Here is a 14801-nt window from a genome sequence, read left to right as displayed (position 1 = left end):
TTAATTAATTTTTATGAATAAAGATTTTGTAAGGGAGGCATGGCATGGGGGCACATGCCTTTAATCATAGCACTTGGAAGACAGAGGCTAGTGGATGTGTGAGTTCAAGGTCAGCCTGGTCTACAAAGTAGCAGTTGACTAAGACCATGAGTGAACACAAGAATTTACATTACAATTCATAGCAGTAAGTTCCAGGACATTCAGGGATACATAGTGAACAAACTGCATTGAAAAAAAAGAAAAAGAGAAGGGGGGGACTGGGTGGAGAGGAGGGAGGGGCACCCTTGGAATGTAAAATAATTATAAAAAGAAAATAAAAAAAGAAAAATAAAATAAAATAAAATAAAATGTAGGTTTGGGTTTTAGAATAAGTTCATTTTTTATGAATCACAAGGCACAAAAAATGAGGCAGTGGGGAACTAGGCAACATCTAACCCCACCACATAAGGTCAAGTTTCCTCTGCGGAAGATGCACTAAACCAGACTTATAGAACATAGGTAAGACATTACTGACAGAAATGTTGGTAACCCAACGGATGGCCACACAACCTGCTGCTTTGTTGTGTATAGGATTAGGGGAACACACAGGAACATGTAGAGCATAGACAACTCTGAACATGACTCCACTCCAGCACACAGCTTCATTTAGGTGACAGGGTTTAAGTCTCTTGACCCTAGTGCTCAGTCTCAGTTTCCAACTAAAAATTCAGAGACAGTCCAGGCCAAAATGTGCCCTGGCAACTTAAGACATGTCCCTGTCCTGTTCTATTCCTGAGTAGAAGGTGTGTAAGAGCAATGGAAACTTAGATGCTGTCAATGTGTGAGTGATCCTCCTTAGGAATCCATGACACAACATCAAGCATCAAAAGATGAAGGTCAGGAGACAGCAGTTGCAATGCAGGCTTAAGTTCAGAGGGCAAAGCAGGAAGCCAGTCCTCACAGGAAAACAGCTTGTTTTGGTTTTCAGTATCTTGGTTATTGAACATCCTTTGAGCTATTTTGATGAGCTGGGAGTTATTTCATCCCTGCAAAACCCTCTAGCTGTTGGAGCTTTTCTGTGCCTATCCAGGGCTTAAAGGATAAAAGCAAAATTTAATGCCCTGGAAATTTTTTTGGATCCATTAGGTCAAGAGGGTGTAAATTTGGAAAGATTTCAGTAATTCCTTGAGAAATGCCTCAGAAATCTCTTCTGGGCTGTTAAGAACTTTAATGGTCATAGACAAATTTGTGATATTTCAAGCAGCATCCTAAATTATAGACATAGCAGAGCAGTGAAAAATGTCCAGGGCCTGAGAGCCAGCATACATAATTGGGATCCCAGTGTCAGTGATTGGATGGGAAAGTTGCCTCAAAAGCAAGTAGCTTTTCAGTATTCATACAGTGGCTGAGGCCAAAAAGCTTTCCCTGACTCTGCTAATTATACAATCCCTTTCCTCTGAAGTAGATAGTCAGAAGAAACAGTTGCCAAACATCCAGGCAGATCAATGAGTACAGAGGACAGATTACAGGGGGATGGTTAGGACTTGGGGCTTATCCCAAAAGGTGGTCCTCCAGTTATACAGATCAGAAGCAGAGAAAGGGACATAGATCAGTCATTGCCTCCTGCCCCGGGAGGAAGTTGGTCTTGAGACAATGGGAAAACAGAGGCCCAGACCTGTGTCAGGTCCAGAGTCCAATGAACTATTAAAGTGGAAGCCAAGGGCAGTGAAGGAAGTTGAGGAAGATGGGGAAAATTGCATATCTCCATTAGGAGGGAGAGTGATGCTCACAGAGGGAGAAGGGGATTGGAAACAATACAGATCCAGAAGGGGAAGTGAAGGAACTTAGGATGGGGGTAAGGGTCAAAGGAGGAAAGAGTGGGATGCAATGGGTCAGAGGAGCCTTAGTTTGGGGGATGGTGGAAGAATCTGGAGGAGATGGGGAAGTTACAGATGAGAGAGGTGAATGTGGGCTCTAGGAATGATGGGGGGGAGAACAGCAGAGGGTCCCTAATTTCTGAAGGGAGCCTGAATGTTAGCAGGAAGCTGGAGATGGAGAATTTTAGCAACAAAAACAGCAGCATAATCTTTAGAAGCACAAATCTTAAGTGAATGGGTTTTGAACAGGTGTCAACCATTGATCAATATAAGGGAACTGGTCATGGTGACAGGGTGGGTCCAGTGAAGTTGAGCCAAACTGCCTTTGCAACAGATAAGGCCCAGGAACCTGCTAATGGCTATCCCACTTCACAGGAGGACCTGTCAATGTCATTGTAAGTGCACAGCTTCATTTTGGGGAGTGCAAATCCACATATTCTTCCTGAAACCACAGCATATATTGAAGAGTTATGAGTTTAGAGGTGGTGGTCCTAACATTAGAAGAAAAATTATGTGACTTGAAAGAGTAAAAGTTTAATAAGAGCAACCCAGGAGCACTAACAATGAGGAGATTACTGCACTGAAGAAAACAGCAGCCATATCAGACTTCTCTAGCATGTAAGACCTGCCACAGCTTCCCCCGTGTTGGAGCGAATGAGAATCCCAGGAGGACATCAACTTCAGTGGCTGGAAATTTCCTATCTGAAATTTTTTATTGTTCTTTTGGTTTTGCTTTTGCAGAAAAAAAAGAAAAAGAAAAAATTTAAAAAAGAACAAAACAGCAAACAAAGGCTAACAGATGGTACATCTTAATAGCCGAATCTAGAGAAACTGGCACCATCTCAGTCAAAGGCTTGCAGAGAGCACTCAGCTTGCCTCTCCTAGGTACCAACAACAGAAAGGGGTCTGTTTCCAGGAGACAATACAGAAACACAAGCATAAAAATCAAGAAACCTAATTAACTACTTGAACCAAACTTGCCGTTCTTGCATTCAATGACTAACACACAGATGGCAAACCATTCACTTATGTTAGAGCAAAACCACGCTTTTTTGGGGAGCAGTGGGATTGTGGAGTTATCAGAAATGGATTAGAGGTGGCCTAGTAACATCTAAACAGTCATGCAAAACTCAGAAGTGTCTTTCAGACAATACATAAAGATAATTTTAAATTTACATTTCCCCTTAGTTATTTCACTTTTATGTTTAACCTTGCACAAACATCAATTATTTTGATTAATTCTGGGCCATGGTCAGTCACAGAGAGTCTCCAAAGTATTCCAAAGACAGATGTGGCTACTGGGTGTTGGGAGGCTTGGAAGTGTCTAAGCAGACAGGAAATAAGGGTAAGGCAATTTGTAAAGTTCTTTTCAATCAAGCCTAATGACCTGAATTTAGTTGCTGGGACCCATATGGTAAGGGACAGCAGACTCCCACAGGTGTCCTTTGATCAACACATCAGCACTGTGACATGTGGTATGAGTGTGTGTGCACATGTGACACAACTGAATCAATTTAGAATCAATTTAAATTATAAAACCTTGAAATAGTGTATCTGGTTTTATGTTGATATGTTTGTGCACGGTGATAAATATGGATTTATGTTCATTTTTCTGCATGTAGACATCTAGTTGGACCAGCACCATTTATTGAAGATGCTGTCTTTTTTCCACTTAATGGTTTTGGCTTCTTTTCGAAAATCAAATATCCATAGGTATGTGGGTTTAATTTTGGATCTTCTATTCAGTTCCAATGATTCACTATTCTATTTCTATGCCAATACCATGCCATTTTTATTACTATTGCTCTGTAGTACAGCTTGATATCAAGGATGGAGATGCCTCCAGATGATCTGTTGTTGTACAGGATCGTTTTGGAAATTCTGGGTTTTTGTTTCTCCATATGAAGTTAATAATTTTTCTGTCAAGATCTATGAAGAATGGTGTTGGTATTTTGATGGGAACTGCATTGAATCTGTAGATTGCTTTTGGCAGAATAGCCATTTTCACTATTTTAATCCTACCGATACATGAGCACGGGAGATCTTTCCATCTTCTGATATCTTCTTCAATTTCTTTCTTCAGAGACTTGAAGTTTTTCTCATACAGGTCTTTCACTTGCTTAGTTAGAGTCACTCCAAGGTACTTTATGTTATTAGTGGCTATTGTGAAGGTGTTTTTTCTCTAATTTCTTTCTCAGCCCTATTGTCTTTGGTATACAGGAGGACTTCTAATTTTTTTTGAGTTAATTTTGTATCCAGCCACTATGCTGAAGGTGTTTATGAGTCGAAGGAGTTCTCTGGTTGAATTTTTGGGGTCGCTCATGTATACTATCATATCATCTGCGAATAGTGAAACGTTGACCTCTTCTGTTCCAATTTGTATTCCCTTGATCTCCTTTAGTTGTCTTATTGCTCTAGCTAGAACTTCAAGTACTATGTTGAAGAGACATGGAGAGAGTGGACAGCCTTGTCTTGTCCCTGATTTCACTGGGATTGCTTTAAGTTTCTCTCCATTGAATTTGCTGTTGGCTATAGGCTTGCTGTATATTCCCTTTACTATGTTTAGGTATGTGCCTTGTATCCCTGATCACTCTAAGACTTTAAACATGAATGGCTGTTGGATTTTGTCAATGGGAAAGGATCTTCACCAACCCTATATCTGACAGAGGGCTGATATCCAGAATATATAAAGAACTAAAGAAGTTAAAAAGCAGCAAATCAAGCAATCCGATTTAAAAAATGGGGTACAGAGGTAAACAGAGAATTCTCAGTAGAGGAATACAGAATGGCCGAGAAACACTTAAAGAAATGCTTAACGTCCTTAGCCATCAGAGAGATGTAAACCAAAACAACCCTGAGATTTCACCTGACACCCACCAGTATGGCTAAGATAAAAAACTCAAGTGACAACACATGCTGAAGAGGTTGTGGAGAAAGGGAAACCCTCCTCCATTGCTGGTGGAAATGCAAACTTGTACAATCACTTTGGAAATCAATCTGGCACTTTCTCAGACAATTAGGAAGAGTGCTTCCTCAGGATCCAGCTTGCCACTCCTAGCCATATATCCAAAAGAGGCTCAAGTACACAATAAGGACATTTGCTCAACCATGTTTGTAGCAGCTTTATTCCTAATATCCAGAACCTGGAAACAACCCAGATGTTCCTCAGTTGAGGAATAGATACAGAAATTGTGGTACCTTTCTTTACACAATGGAATACTTCTCAGCAACTAAAAATGAGGAAATCATGAAATTTTCAGGCAAATGGTGGGACCTAGAAATGATCATCCTGAGTGAGGTATCCCAGAAGCTGAAAGCACACATGGTATATACTCACTTATATAGACTTATAAGATAGGATAAATATACTGAAATCTATCCACCTAAAGAAGATAAACAAGAAAGAGGACCCAGGGTATGATGATCAATCCTCACTTAGAAAGACAAATGGGATGGACATTGGATGTAGGAGCAAACAAGTAACAGAACAGGAGCCTACCACAGAGGGCCACTGAAAGACAGATATCAAATATCAAAGCAGATATTCAGACTCATAACCAAACCCTCGGCAGAATGCAGGGAATCAAAAAGGGGAGGGGGTTAATATGACCTGGAGAGGACAGGAGTTCCACAAGGACCAAATATATCTGGGCACAGGGGTCTTTTATGACACTGTTTTACCAAACAAGGACCATGTATAGATGCAACCTAGAGCCCCTGCTCAGATGTAGCCCTTGGTAGCTCAGTATCCAAGTGGGTACCCTAATAAGGGGAACAGGGACTGTTTCTGATATGAACTCTATGGCGGGTTCTTTGATCTTCCCCCTCCCCAGGGAGGAGTAGCCTTGCTAGGCCACAGAGGAGGACTTTGCAGCCAGTCCTGAAGACACCTGATGAACCAGGATCAGATGTAAGGGGTGGAGGTTCTCCCTTATGAGTGGACTTGGAAAGGGATGGGGAGGAGATGAGGGTGGGAGGGTGGGAATGGGAGGGAAAGAAGGAGTGGGATACAACAGGGATACAAAGTTAACAAACTGTAACTCATATTAAAAAAATAAAAATAAAAAATAAAAAAACGAAATAATTTGTGGAAATATTCAGTAAGTCAAAGATCATACTCAACAAGGTATATCCTTCTACTATCTTCCATTACTATTAGGGAGAGCAGGAACAATTGGCTGGTAAACAGGGTAGAGTAGATTTATAAAGGAAAATCAAAGTCAATCTGTTTACTGGAGACCAGAATTGTAGACAGTACAGGAGGAGTGAAAATAAAAACCCCTTCCCAGTGGTATTCAAGCTCTCAAATGCCACTGATCCATGGATGCACTTATATTTCATGAAAGAGAGAGGAGAAATTTCATGGAGTGTAAATGTGAGATATTCTGATGCCCTTTACCATAGGAAAACCAATAGGGACTTCAAGCTTTGATATTTCCACAGGATTCATGTCTGTAAAAAGCTACTCCTATTCCATAAATTCAGTCACAAAGCATATTTTAGCACATGCTAGCATTCCCATTTCAGTGAACAAATGAGTTTCTAATAGAATGTTGAGAAGCTTAATCCCTCCTATTGAAACTATAGCAAAGGAATACTACTGTTCAGGGACTTTGTTTACAAGAGACTTTAGAAATCTGCCCATAATATTGACCAAAACCTATTCTAACTGCTGGGTGATTTAAAAAGACTCAACATGTTTGTTTATATGGAAGTGAAATATTAAGATAGAAAAGAGGTTCCATGGCAGAGAATATACTCTTGCATATGAACAATAGTGAATTTGACCTGAGTACAGATTGGTTTCTTATACATTCAAGACCCGATGGGGCACTTTTTGAAATGACAGGATATCTTCCAAAAGAAAACCTATGTTATAAAAAAAATTCCACTACAAAGAACAAACAAAAAAATTCAAGGGTATTCAAAAGAAAGTCTTGAATTCATTCACCTTTACTTTTATCAGCCGTACTAGTTTATTTAATCAGGCATTAACAACCAGTAGTAATAATGGAAAGGATTCAATTGGATGGGTTAATACAATATGTCTGCTGGAATCATCTACACGACCTTGCAAGAATAGTGTAGTTTAATGATGTCTACTGCAATCAGGTTAACAATGTCATATAACATAGGTGTATGACCAGTGAGAGTGACCCGTCCTGCGGGCTAGTTGAACAGGGTCTACCTGAAAGAGGGAGTGGAAATGGGGGAACAGAGACAGGAAGGATGGAGACAAGACAGATTCCTGATCAAGTCTCAGTTTACTGAACGTGCAAACAACACTTATCAAGTAAAGGGTACAAACAAAATTTTTCACAGTAGCAACACAACTGCACCACCTGGCAAGGCATCCAAGAATTCACTAAAGGTTACACAAAGTTTGCTATCAGGGTTGCAGGGAGCTTGCTATCTACTTCTCAGGCTCAAAGCACCACACTTGCAGAGACCGACAAGGACAGTCTCTAAGAAATGGAATTTACATAAGACCCGAATCTACCAAGGCCAGGAGGCAGAATTCCAATTACCAGACTCCTTCATGAGAGTATGGAGAGAATCCAGAGTAAAAAAAAACATACAAGGTTCCACGACTCCAGTTCTTCCATCGAGGCTGGTAATATAGACCTATAATGAAAAATGATGGCAATGAGTAGGAAGAAGGATAACCCTCCACAGATGGCCCTCCACATCCCCTCAGATCCAAACAGCAGGGCTCTCACCCTATCCTGGCTCTCATCCTTGACACACAGGAAATGCCTGGGTACTGAGTCAAGACATCTGAGTCACCATCCCCCACACTCTAATTAAACCCGGGAAACAGGAGGAGTCCTGGGTGTCTGCCCTACACACTCTACTTCCCTGGTTTTACATCTCATCTCAGGCTGTACTGACCAAGGTCTTGATTGTCTTCATCAGCAGGCTGAACACCTCAAACCCCCTGCACTCAGGGTTTCCCCACTATTGCCTCATAGCCAAGACACTCTTCTAACTGTTGAACACAGAACAGCCTAACGTCAAGTAAAGCTTACAGCTTAGGAATTGAGTATGTGTATGTTCTACATAACTTTCTGCTTATTCCCTTTTCAGTCAGTGAACAAAAAAAATATATATATATATATAAAACCCTGGGTGAGAAAGGGATCAGTAAGGAAGGATAGACAGCTACCTACCTATGAAGTAACTTACCCTTTGCATATTCTGAGAGCTAAGTGGGCTCACAGAGAGAATGTTGATATCTGAAGTTCCTGGGATCATGGAATACACCACCAGTGCCAAGTCTCCTTTGAAAGGCCTGAATGCTGAAACAGTCAACAAAGTTAGAAGTATGAGAATTGCACTAGGGTCACATCCCATTTCCTAAGGCCCTTTGTCACAGCAATATGCTGACCAGTATTTCTTGCATGTAGGGTAAACTTTCCAAAGGCTTAGACTCCTCCCAGAGGTTACTTATGGAGGGAAAGCGTAGGCCCCTTTAATGATGAGTTTCTACAATGATTTGTCAGGCATTGATAATGACATGAGTGAGCCTGAGAATGGAAGTTATGGCCAAGAGCCCTGGATTTACTCAAGTGGTCACACTTATATCACTTTTGAGGATGGTAGGTAGGTACATAAAGCAATCACATGCATGAACCTAGGTACTTGCTCTAGGGACAAAATATTAGAACCTATCTGTTGGGTATTCTGAAAAGATGACACAAAGAGAAAGAGATCTGTCTGCACCTTTGCTTTGAAGTGATGGAAGTACTTTCAAGGTAAATCTCTTATACATGTGTGATACTCTCATTGATTTGATTTTTGAATGCATTCTGATGCACTGGCAAAAAGACTATGATCTCAACACTCAGAAGGGCAAGGGAAGGGTTTCCTAATTGCATGAACAATTTTCACATATGCTGTTTGTTTCAGGTAACTTTGAGGAGGCCTATGCCACACATCAAAATAAAAAAATAGCCAAATAAATAGAGTAGTGAAAACCACATGGACACATGATGACATTCACAGGGGACAGAATCTGTAGGTGATGTTTAAAGTATTGCCCTTTTCCCATTAATTGTGTCTTACTTTCAATTTCAAAGACACTTTTCACACTCTCAAGAGCTTCTAACCCAAGCCCAATACCTATATGCCTTGCCCAGTGTTGTTAAAATTATAAATCCTTTCTCCAGAAAACAGGTGTACAGGAAAAGAAATATCCTTGCTAATGTAGATGTTGTCCTGCATTATGTGAGTGACACATTTAATACAAAATCTCTTGCGGAGTTTTGATGGATTCTTACAGTCAACTGGATTGTTCATAAATTTGACCTATAAAAGAAGGAGACAGTAGCTTCAGGTAAAACAACAATTACATGCAGGAGTTTGCACTCTGACCAAGGAGTTGCCATCAAAACAACATGTTTTAGTGCGTTGACCTCTCACAATTTTGAGAATACTTGCAGGACATAGTCTTGTGTCAGAGACAATGGACTTTATTATTCATATCAAACAGCCCTCCTGCTGCAGAAAACTTTTAAACACCTCTTTTCAAACCTCCAACAAGAGTTTTCTATTAAAGATATGCTATGGACCTGAGATCATGGCATAAATTTTGTGTTCTTGCTCCATGGACTACTAATTGCCTTGCAAATGTGAACTTCAAACAAACTTAACTTCTGACCTTAGGAATACAGGGCTCTTGCTTTCTGGAAATTCAAAATTCAACAGTGTAAAATACATAAATATCTACTTCTGAACAACTTGTAGTCATAGCTGCAACTCAAATTAGAGAACCATTTTGCACATTTATGCAGAAAGAAATTGCTAGACTGACATGGGGTGGGGTAATTGGAGGAAATGGGGAAATGGGCTTTGAAGTACATGGGCAGGAAGAGAAATGGGTTACCTGACAGATGGGAGTAGAGTAGAAATAAGTTGACAGCGACAAGAATGAGCATCACAATTTTGGAGAAGGGAGGAAAGCATGCTAAGCTCTATGTGGACTGGGTACAGAAGCTTGCAATGCAGTGGAAGAAGTAACCCAGAAGAGATTGCAGAGACAAGTCATGCAAGGCTGGCTCCATTTACCTATAGTCTGGAAGGATAGTATTTTCCTGGCTTATCAAAGATAATGACTTTTATAGGAGGTAGTTTTCCTTTGAACTTTCCTTCATTAAACAATCAATGTATGTTCTTTATATGGAAATAGAATAGCCACATAAACACAAAGCAGAAAACCATCTCCTACAAACTATACTGCATAATTCCATTATCCAGAAACAGTGAGCAATGTGCATGCTGTTGAAATATCACAGGAAGACACACAAAAGGGCATCAGAAAGAGCCATCTGTACTCACCATTAGGAAATGCGTGAACAATTTGTGAGCTGCATAACTCATCACATGGTACTTAGTTTGGATGCACTCATTATGTGTAGAGGGAGAAGAGTAATGATAGTTATTGTTCTAAGATCCCTAATGGACACTGGAGTCACTGATACCAAAGGATACTGCAAGTTTTTTCAAAGACCTAAATAGCTGCCATTTCTACCTCTCTGTGTAATACTGGATAGTTATCAGTACAGATGGGATGGTCCTACTCCCAGTATTGCTTGCACCAATGAGACAGAAGCTTGAATCCTGTCTGACTGTTCACCACACTTATGTCAGCATGCAGGGGAATGAGCATCACAAACTCTGACCCTTCTGCATCCTGAATTTACACTTACCCACAGGCATACTGTACCGTATATCATTTCTGAGTTTTCCTGGCAAATTTCCATTCTCCCAGTCGTCATTTTTCTCACCACAGAAATACGACCAACAATCAAAGCAAAGAGTGCAGATAGAGTCTAAGACCAAGAAAGGCTCCAAGATTCGGTTTGTCCCTGCAACCAAATGGAGTAAAGTGGATGGTCCAACTCATGGTGCATCCTTCTGTTAGCACCCATATGTCAAATTCAGGCTGACTGTTTTCATGTATAACACTCTGAAAGAAATAGGGGACAGCATTTGAGGCCTGTAATTCCAGCACTTAGGAGTCAGAGTCTGCAAGTTTGAGGCTAGCCAAGGGGTCATTGTTAATTTTGAGGCCGTGTGATGTATAGAGTAAGACTCTCTCGCATAAAATGTAAAACAGAAAATTTACTTGAGATTGTTTATCTAAAACAAGGCCTTATAATCTAGGCCTGGATGACACGAACTTATGTAAACCATTCTGGCTTTGAACTCACAGAGATTCTGTATGCCCTTGCCTCCCAATGGCATAATTAAAGGCATATATCATGATGACATTCATGAGTTGACTGCAACTTAACAATTTTTACTATAACCAAGAGATAGATGCAGTCAATATGCTTACAGGATAAGGAGATTGTCCAAAAAGAAAAAAAAAAAAAGAGGATATTGGTTATATAATAGGTCACATACACTCTTTTCTTTTTTATTTTTTTATTAATTACACTTTATTCACTTTGTATCCCACCATAAGCCCCTCCCTTCTCCCCTCCCATTCCCACCTTTCCTCCCCCTTCTTCACACATGCCCCTCCCCAAGTCCACTGAGAGGGGAGGTCCTCTTCTCCTTCCTTCTGATCTTAGTCTATCAGATAACAGCAGGAGTGGTTGCATTGTCATTTTCTGTGGCCTAGTAAGGCTGCTCCCCCCTCAGGGGGAGGTGATCAAAGAGCAGGCCAGTCAGATTATGTCAGAGGCAGTCCCTCTTCTCATTACTATGTAACCCACTTGGACACTGAACTGTCATGTGCTACATCTGTGCAGGGGTTCTAGGTTATCTCCATGAATAGTCCTTGGTTGGAGTATGAGTCTCTGGGAAGTTCCCTGTGTTCAAATTTTCTGGTTCTGTTGCTCTCCTTCCTGGGGTTCCTGTCCTCTCCAGCTCTTACTATTTCCCACTTCTTACATAAGATTCCATGCACTCTGCCCAACAGTTGACCATAAGTCTCAGCATCTGCTTTGATAGTCTGCAGGGCAGAGCCTTTCAGAGGCCCTCTGTGGCAGATTCCTAGGTTGTTTCCTGTTTTCTTCTTCTTCTTAGAAAGGACCATCCTGAGTGAGCTGTCCCAGAAGCAGAAAGACACACGGTATATACTCACACATATAGACATATAACATAGGATAAACCTACTAAAATCTGTACATCTAAAGAAACTAATCAAGAGAGAGGACCCTGACTAAAACACTCTTTTCTTAATAAAGAACTTTTTTCCTAACTAAGACCTATGCTGGGTCATACTAATGAAAAGTGTGAATTTGCTTTTTTTATGTTTGTGGGTTTTTTTTAATATTTTTGAATTTATTACAATTTATTCACTTTGCATCCCAACTGTAGCCCAGTCCCTCATCCCCTCCCTATCCCACAATCCCTCCCTCTTTCCTTCCCAAGACTTTTCCTCAGTCCACTATTAGGGTAAGTCATCCTCCATTTCCATATGACCATAGCCTATCAGGTCTCATCAGGTCTTCCTGCTGTTCTTACACTTCAAGTTTTTAGGAAGTTCTGAAAAAATAAAAACAAAACACAAAACATGACTCTGATTTTCAGTTCACAATTTGCAGGTAAATTTCCATTACTAATAACTATAATGATAAATAGACCTTGATCAGTACTGATAAAAAGGTTTTTCTGTAGCCTATGCCTGAGGCTATACATTAGAACACTATAGACAAACTATGTTTCTAGAACTAACAAATCTTTAGGAAGAGAAAAATAGAAACATGATACTGCAACCACATATCAGAACAAGCCGATTAAACTCACCCTACATTAGTGTTGGTCTTATCCAGGAGAAAAATAAAAATCCCACTAGGTTAAGAGACTCTGGGAAAACTCATGTTACCCAGGACCTGAGTTGTTTCATCTTCTTCCACAAGAGCAATGGCATTTACTCCGATTCTCACAGGCACATTATCACAGACTACGTCAGTATGGAAGAATATAGATTTGTTAATCGATCCATAATTGGTACATGAGTTGATCACGACTCCTTGGACAGACTTTGGCTTTGAGTTGCCTATTAAACAGGTAACAAAGGTCACACTGGTTCATGTTAAATGCAAGCAACCAGTATTCAGAAACTCTGCTCTGACCATCTGTACTGTCTATGTTTATGGCAACTTGACCCACACTACAGTCATTAGAGTGGAAGGAACCTCAGTTGAGAAAATGCCCCCACAAGATCAGATTGTAAGCAACCCTGTAAGGCATTTTCTTAATCAGTGCTTGATGGGAGGGTGGTCTTGGTTCTATAAAAGAGCAGCCTGTGCAAGTCATGAAGACCAAGCCAGAAAGTTGCACCCCTCTATGGTCTCTGCATCAGCTCCAGCCTCAGGTCCTTCCCCTGCCTCAATTCCTTTCTTCACTTCCTTCGATGATGAACAGTGCTGTGAAAACAAACATTTTCCTTTGAAAGTTGCTTTTGGTCATAGTTTTGCATCATAGCAAAGCAACACAATACACTACACCTGTAGATATGAACATATATCATCACTTCTCTGACCATAAGACAATAATCATTTCCCTCCTCCAGGGAATACACAAAGGTATCTTTCAAGAACAAGATGCAAAGGCATCTTGACAACACAATTCAGACTTGTGTCTCTTGTCCTGTGAGTGGGTTCAGACATCATCCTGCATTAAGCCACCAAATCAGCATGGGCCACAGTTTAGTACTGGCCCAACTCTTGTGAATTCAGAGACATCCTCAGCTCAACAGCCACTCAGGATGGTGGCAGACTCCTCCCTACTGTTGCTGCCCACTGTGCTTTATCTCGTGTTGGAGGAGAACCTTTCTAGGGAGTCCTTTTGAGTGGCAGACATGGGGGTTAACAACCAGAGGATTACCTTGAGGCTGTTCATGCGGTGTTTCCTGAGACTTCTTACTCCACTGAAAGATGGCAGATATCCTCCATTGAAGATTCAGCATAGAGCTATCACCATCAGCCAGAACAATGCCCAAGACTTACAGATTAATCACCAGGTCTCCTTTGTGTGTCTCTCAGGCTGTGGGCCAGATCCTCAGCCTCTATGGGATGTTAGTGAATGTCTAAACGGAGGCCCTCAGGAGAGCCATGTACAAGGTACTTTCCTGGCTGCTGTCATCTTCCCTTAAAGCTTCACAGCCAGGGAGCACACACCTGTATTCCCAGCCAACCAATGAGAGTCAATGGTCTTGCCTATGTCACAGCTATAGCCAAAGAAAGTGCAGTGGCACTGCATGCCAGAGCCTCAGCCTCTTCATCTCTTCGACCACCATTCACAAAGTCCCCTTCCTCTTCCTCTTGTTTTCCAGTCTCTGCTCCTTCACACTACACCAACTCTTGCACCTCTGCCCAGAACCTGAGTTGATTCAACAGGGCCTAGAGCCTTCCTTCTGCTGCCCCAAGAGCCTCTATGGTCTCCAAGCAAGGGAAGATATGAAGCCAGGTACTGTTCCAGGTAGTCACCTTAAACATGGTAGCCATCTGCAACATGAAAAGACCACAGATGTCCACAGAGCCAGCTACACCTATAGCCTCAGGAGGTTCAAGGGCCATACATTCACATGATGATGTATCTGGGCACTACTGCAGGACAGTGGCTTCAACACACACATACACCTGCTGAGGATAAATGTATTACATGGCTGTGGGTTAACTGAAAGATAAGACTGGTATATTCTCCAGTGCATGTTTGGTTTTATTTGTTTCTTTTGTCATTTTCAATAAGGACTGTCCACATTCATCAGATCTTTTAAAGACCATTTAAAAAATTGATTTGGATTTTTTTGTTCTAATCTTTAGTATTTCTGCTTTGCATGCTGTTTGACACATTTTTCTTTTAACTAAGGTGGGGTGCCGTTTCTCGTGGGGGCCCCTTTGTTTCATTCATCACAATTGCATGGGTCCATTACTTTCCTAAGCCTGAAGATTTGAAGAAGTGAAATTAAGAGTGAAATCTGTGAATGCT

The sequence above is a fragment of the Meriones unguiculatus genome, chromosome X (assembly GCF_030254825.1).
Source record: "Meriones unguiculatus strain TT.TT164.6M chromosome X, Bangor_MerUng_6.1, whole genome shotgun sequence".
In the NCBI taxonomy this organism is placed as follows: domain Eukaryota; kingdom Metazoa; phylum Chordata; class Mammalia; order Rodentia; family Muridae; genus Meriones; species Meriones unguiculatus.
Note: the sequence above shows the minus strand (reverse complement) of the source record.